The sequence below is a fragment of the Sorex fumeus genome, unplaced genomic scaffold (genome assembly GCF_029834395.1).
Source record: "Sorex fumeus unplaced genomic scaffold, SorFum_2.1 ptg000013l, whole genome shotgun sequence".
Classification (NCBI taxonomy): domain Eukaryota; kingdom Metazoa; phylum Chordata; class Mammalia; order Eulipotyphla; family Soricidae; genus Sorex; species Sorex fumeus.
The window spans coordinates 10,725,462-10,732,458 of record NW_026606070.1 but is presented as its reverse complement, the minus strand read 5'-3'; positions in this window follow the sequence as shown (position 1 = coordinate 10,732,458).

The following is a 6,997-nucleotide window of genomic DNA, read 5'->3' as shown; positions in this document are numbered from 1 at the left end:
ATTTATGTTGACCGTTTCTATTATGACAAGATTAGACTGACTAGTACTAATCAGGTAGCTGATTTGTATTTTTTAAAGTATCTGGTTCACATCTGGCAATGCTCAGGAGTTTCTACTGGCTCTGCATTCAGAATGAGTCCTGACAGTGTTTGGGGGACCTTATGGGATACTGAAGTTTGAACCTTGGTCAGGCACGTGCAAGGCCAATGCCCTGCCCTCTGTACTATCTCTCCAGTCCCTGGTATTTTTTTGGATCAAACTTGGGTTGGCCACGTGAAAGGCAAACACTCTACTCACTGTAATATTGCTCTGGCCCCTGATATGTATTTCTTTTTTTTTAACTTTTTAATTGAAAGACTGTGATATAGACCCTTACAAAGCTGTTTATGATTGGATTTTAGTCATACAATATTCTAATACCCATCTCTCCACCACTGTACATTTCCTAGCACCAGTGTCTCCAGGTTCCCTCCCACCATCCCCCACCATCCACCCCTATGGGGCGTGCTTTTCTCCCTCCCTCTCTCTCTCTCACTCTCTCTCTCTTTCTCACTCTCTCTCTCACACACATGCAAAAACATACACACATTCTCTCTCTCTGTCTCTCTCTCATTTGCAATGATATGTATTTATTAATAGTTAACTTTGGTTGCTTCTTCCCTGATAGGAAACACAAAGAGCTCTGTACTTAACTGCATGCAAGTAGATTCCTTTTCAATCACATGGCACTGGGCGGGCAGGCAGGCTAACCTAGGATATTTGCCACCAAGTTAGAAAGACATTACCCCAGTGGAGTGCTTTATGCCATGAATAATGCTAATTAATGTATCTATTTATCACTGTTTATTTTCATTTGACTGAAGATAACTCATGGAAACCTCAGAATTTGAAAATGGAAATAACATTTTTTGGTGGCACATATAAAGTAGTATCATATAAGCTACTTTTTAACTTAATAGTAAATATATTTCAAGTCTTTTAATATATTCAAACTACAAGTCAATTTATAAATATAGCTGTAGAAATTTGCCTTTTCAAATACAATTTGGAAAATTATAGTAGAAAACTTATTTGTATTTCTTTAATGAGGGGTGAGCAAAAAAGATCATAATCTCCTATGATGTTCTAGCCACATTAGATCATATATATGCATTAGATCATTTATATGTATCATATAAACATACACTTGTTCTGTTCTTGGGTGTCTATGAAACTACCCATGTTGTTAGGGGTAATACCTGGCTTAGGACTTATTCTTGGCTCTGTGCTCAGGGATTACTCCTTGCAGTGCTAAGGCAGCCATGCGCAGTGTCAAGAATTGAACCAGAATTGGCTGCATGCAAGGCAAGTGCCTTACTATCTCCCCCTTGTACTATCTCGCCAGCATTTTCACTGCTTTTTTTTTCTTTTTGGGTCACACCCGGCGATACTCAGGGGCTACTCCTGGCTCTGTATTCAGGAATTACTCCTGGCGGTGCTTGCGGGACCATATGGGATGCTAGGACTCGAACTCAGGTTGGCCTACCCGCTATGCTATTGCTCAAGTCCCTTTACTGCTTTCTTAAGAACAGAAATTCTATTCCTTTATCAGAATGTGCTCTCTTATTTTCATAGCATATCTTTTCCTGACACTTGTAAAATAAGAAAATAACATGGACCTTATGTTTTATAAAAAGCTTTGCTCTCTCTATGGCAAGTTAACTTTCCTACAGATGCATCACTGACCCAGACTCACGCTGATGTGCTCTGGTGAGAAGAAGTGTAACGTTGGATGCAGAAGGAGGAGCCTGACGTTGACAAGGGTCACCCCAAGGGGACCTGAGCCTTTCATCCATCTCTGAGGTACTTCAAATTCCACTCACTTTCTTGGGCTCTAAACTAGACCTGAAGGGTTACAGGGTTGTGACTTCTCACTGTCTGCTTTCCCACCTCTTTTTTGTCTTGTGCCCACAGGGGAAATATTTCTCAGCTTTAAAACCTCCGAAAATGACAGCAGGTTCTGGAAAGTCTGTCTGCCAGGAGTCTCCCATGAGAGCTCGTGGCCAGTTTTTCCTGCCTCTTCAAAGTCCACAATCATTTCAAGATTGAATCACTCCAGAGGCACTGAAGCCCTTAGTGCAGTTCAGCAGTTATTAGACGCTCATAAGGTCAGAGAGAAAAGTTGCAAAATTAAATGCTAATGGATTAGCATGACCAAACCTACAGTCTTACACTGTTAGTAAGGGAAGTACAGTCTGATTTTATCACTGGAAATCTTTTATTTTTTTTTAAACTAAGTCAACGTACTGAGTCTTCTTTCGTGACTCAAGATATGAGATCATTACCTTTGTTTCCTGTGTCTCACCATTAGAGAAATATCATCATTATCGTCATCAGCAACATCATCATCAGTTTTGATTTATCTGAATAGCCTGCTGAAAAAGACCTCTGGGAGCATTTACATATCCAATTACTCCAGGATGATTATTCATAGTCCTAAAACTGCCTCGCACATGGAAATGCCCGACCTAGCTGCAGGTTCTTAATAATGATACTTTATACTTTATAGACTCCTAATGTTTTAGAAGATTTTTATATCCATTTTCTTAATTTGTGACTCAAAACAACCCAGGTTGATAAGTAGATCCCAAGTATTATTATCTCCTTCTTCCAGACGAGACCTCAGAAGATCTATTAAAGACGTATTTGAAGTCAGTCAACCAGTTCTACTTAGAACTTTGACTGCATTGTAGGTGTTACTTCCTGGTCTTAGTAAGATAACGCCCGGCTCTCTTTCCTCCCTGGTAGAGGCAAATATCTTTGTGCTGTCATAAAAGTAACCTCAAAGTATGAATTTACTTTTGAAAGGGTGGAATATGCTGTTCTTTCTCATTTCTCTTCTTGGGTCTTGATGGGAGGAGGCAGGGGCACTTGGGACAGGCCAGAAGACTTGGATTCAGTTAGGTTGATTATCAGTTGTGTGCTTTGAAAAAATATTTTTTGGGAAAGTATGCTTTAGGAGAAAACTGCACTCTGTTGAAATTTTGTTCATTGTGTTGGTGTAGATGCTATGGATTAAGTGTTCGTATTCCTTTCCCCAGATTGCCTATGACCCAATGAAGATAAGGAAATGTTTGCTGGAAGTTTGTAAGAAAGTAGAGTCCTGGGGGCTGGAGAGAAAGCACAGTGGGTAGGGTGTTTGCCTTGCACGTGGCCGACCCGGATTCAATTCCCAGCATCCCATATGGTCCCCTGAGCACTGCCAGGAGTGACTCCTGAGTGCAGAGCCAGGAGTAACCCCTGTGCATCGCTGGATGTGATCCAGAAAAAAAAAAGTAGACTCCTGGCTTTTCTTAGTTCTGAGTTAACTCTGTACATTGAACCAATAAAAGTACATGGAGTTCCTTCCTGACAATTATTTTGTATTTAAAAGCAGATCTGGGTCTGGAGAGAGTCCAGCCGGTCAGTCTTACATTCAGGTTGACTTAGGTTCATTCCCTGAAACCACTTGGTCACCTGAGCTGTTTGTTTTTTTTTTTCTTTCTGAGTCACACCTGGCGATGCACAGGAGTTACTCCTGGCTTTGCACTCAGGAATTACTCCTGGTAGTGCTCAGGGGACCATACGGGATGCTCAAGGACCATATGGGATGCTGGGTCGGCCACGTGCAAGGCAAATGCCCTACCCGCTGTGCTATCACTCCAGCCCCTATAGTTTATTTATTTTTTCTTTTTTGGGGGGGTCACACTCGGCGATGCACAGGGGTTACTCCTGGCTCTGTACTCAGGAACTACCCCTGGTGGTTCTCAGAGGACCATATGGGATGCTGGGAACTGAATCCGGGTCGGCTGCGTGCAAGGCAAACGCCCTACCCACTGTGCTATTGCTCCAGCTCCTATAGTTTACTTTATTTTATTTTTTTGCTTTTTGGGTCACACCCGGTGATGCACAGGGGTTACTCCTGGCTCTGCACTCAGGAATTACTCCTGGTGGTGCTCAGGGGACCATATGGGATGCTGGGAATCAAACCCGGGTCGACCGCGTGCAAGGCAAATGCCCTACCCGCTGTGCTATCACTCCAGCCCCTCCTATAGTTTATTTGTTATGTAATCTGTCAGTGAGTATTTTCAGAGGAATCTATACTACATAATTTTACAGGGAGTTGGACTTATTGAGGTCCTGCCACTTTATGCTGCTGCTTCAGACTTCATTGCAGGAGAGGAAAGAGAGCTGTTTGAACCAACAGTTACGTAACCCATTATCTAAAACAGTGTTGTCTAACGGAAATATAGTATGAGTCACACTGCTTTGACTGAGTCTGTCAATATTTTGTTGTTGTTGTTTGTTTGCCTTTTGGGTCACGCCGGTTGTGTTTAGAGCTCTCTTCTAGCTCTGGAATCAGTGTTGCTCAGGAGACTAGAGGTAGTGCTGGGGATTGAACCTGGGTTGATGACATACAAGGCAAGTACATACGGCAAATGTCTCATCTGCTGTACTGTCTCTCGGGTCCAGCGCCTATTGATATTGTTATTGTTAAATTTTAAGGTAATGCATGTTTGCTAAGATTTCTTTGTTGTTTTCTTGCTTTTAAATTAGGATGTAGTGTATATTCTTTGAGTTTCAACAGACATATGCAGTCTTGTAATTATATCTACAAGCAAGTTTTAGAAAAACTCTATCCCGCCCCCCCAATTACTGTGCCTTTTGTAATTAACAGTTCCTGCTAACCCCAGCCAGCCTTTATCTAATTTCTTATTATCTGGTTTTTCCTTTCAAAATACCACATAAATTAAATAATAAAGAATGAACCTTTTGAGGTGGGGAAGAGTGGCATGCTGGGACCACACCTCATGGGGTCTCAATGGCTACTCCCAGCTCTGTATATATAAGATTCTCTTGGGTGGGGAGGACTGGAGAGATAGTATATCAGGCAAGGTGAGACCCTGATTCAATCCCTGTCATGGTTTATGATCTCCCAAGCACCATCAGGAGTGATCCCTGAGCACAGAGGCAGGAATAAGGCCTGAACAACACCAGATGTAGTCTACCATCTCCCTCATTAATAATAATTATATTCTAATGGAAATAACAAATTTACTCAACATATTCTGCATTATAACTGTTCAGAATATTTTATTTGTATTGGGATGAGGCAGAGTTTGTATTTATTTGTATTTATTTATTGAATACCTCTTTATCTGAAGTAAAAGCAAAGTATTTGGAAATCCCATTTCTTATATCTCTTCTTAAGAAAATAGCTGATCTCCTCTTTGTTCTTGTAGTAGAAATAAATCAAAGTAGAATATAGAACTCCATATGGTGACTGGGTAAGTAATAACATAACAAGGTTTAACTATAATATTTTCTGTCATATTTTTAATTAGAGGGCTCTGTTGTATATGTTCCCAGTATTTAGTTAGATAGGCAAGTTATTCAAGGTTTTCTAGGCATAACTAATAGGTTATTGATGATGGGCCAGAGAATTAAAAAGTTAAGAAAATTTCTGAAAGTAATTAAGTGAAGGTGAAGTTCAAGATGAACCAGGTGCAGCTCAGTAATGCTTGTATTTTAAACAAACCAAATGCTAGTATATTCTGCACGGAAAAGAAATTGATTAAATGTGCTGAGATGATCTATCTGCTTTTCCTTTATTGATCTCTGGGATCACGGGCATTTTCATTGACCTCTCATGCTTGGCCTTCTGCTGTGATGATGTGGTAGGTATGGGGGGATATTAAAAAATATTTAGCAGCTGATAAGGCAGCCCACCAATGGCCGAATAACACCCCCAGCCTGCCAGAAAGGTTAGGACCAACGCAGTGTGGAAGGGTTGAGTGTTACCTAAGGTGGGGAAGGCAAAACAAAGAAATAAATAAAGATTTTGGGGCATTATTTAACTTTTATCCAAAGAAAAAGTTCTCTATATAGAGTTTTTGGGGCTTATATGCCCTTCCTGTAACATCACTTATATCACTTGTAATCCCATTGCTCATTGCTCGAGCGGGTGCCAGTAACATCTCCATTCGTCCCTGCTAGTGTAGCCCAATGGCGTCTGCTCACTCCAGAAACACAAAGAGACACAAACCATTCATTCAGGGTCTTGATGAAGAAGCCTGGCCATCTCGTAGGGCGACCATACGATCTTTTGACGTCCCATGGGATCCAGTTGGTAACAGCTCTAGTCCAGCGGTCATCTACAAATCACATTACATGTCCAGCCCAACTGATTTTTTTTTATTTTTCCACTTTTATTAAAAAGATTGTACTTGTACACTGATATGTTTTTCTTTTTTTTTTATTAGTAAAAAACCATGAGGTACAGTTATAGGCTTACAAATTTTGTGCTTGGGTTTCAGTTATACAATGATCAAGTGCCCATCCCTCCACCAGCGCCCGTCATCCATCCCCACGGGTCCCAGCATCCCCCTCCCCCCAACCCTCATCCCCCCCCCATCCCATCCTGCCTCTGTGGCAGGGTATTCCCCCTTGTTATCTCTCTCTTCTTTTGGGTACTGTGTTTTGCAAGAGAGGCTTTGAGTGGCAATCATGTTTGGTCTATCGACTACTTTTAGCATGCTTCTCCCACCCTGGGAGGGCCCTCACAACACCCTTCATTTGGTACTCTCTTCTCTATCTGAGCTTCCTTTTCACCTAGAGCCTGTGCCAACTGATTTTCGACCCTTGGCTAATGAGACAGCATCCTTGATTCTCGATCATCGACAGAGGTCGAAACTCCGGCTTCCTTCTCTCACCTGAGTGAAGCGTGATACTCCAAGCATAGCTCTTTCGATTCCTCTTGGGAGACCCAAATAGCGTTCTCATCCTGTTTTCATAGAGCCCAGGTCTCTGAGGCATATGTTAATGCAGGAAGAGCAGTGGAATTGAAGAGATGTGCCCGGAACCAGAGGTTCTTCGTTCTCTTAGCTATTTCTTCAACGTTCTTGAAGGCGTTGCAGTCGCTCTCTTCCTCCTGCGCAGTTCAGGTGCCAGGTCGTTCATCATGTTGAGTTCTCCACCT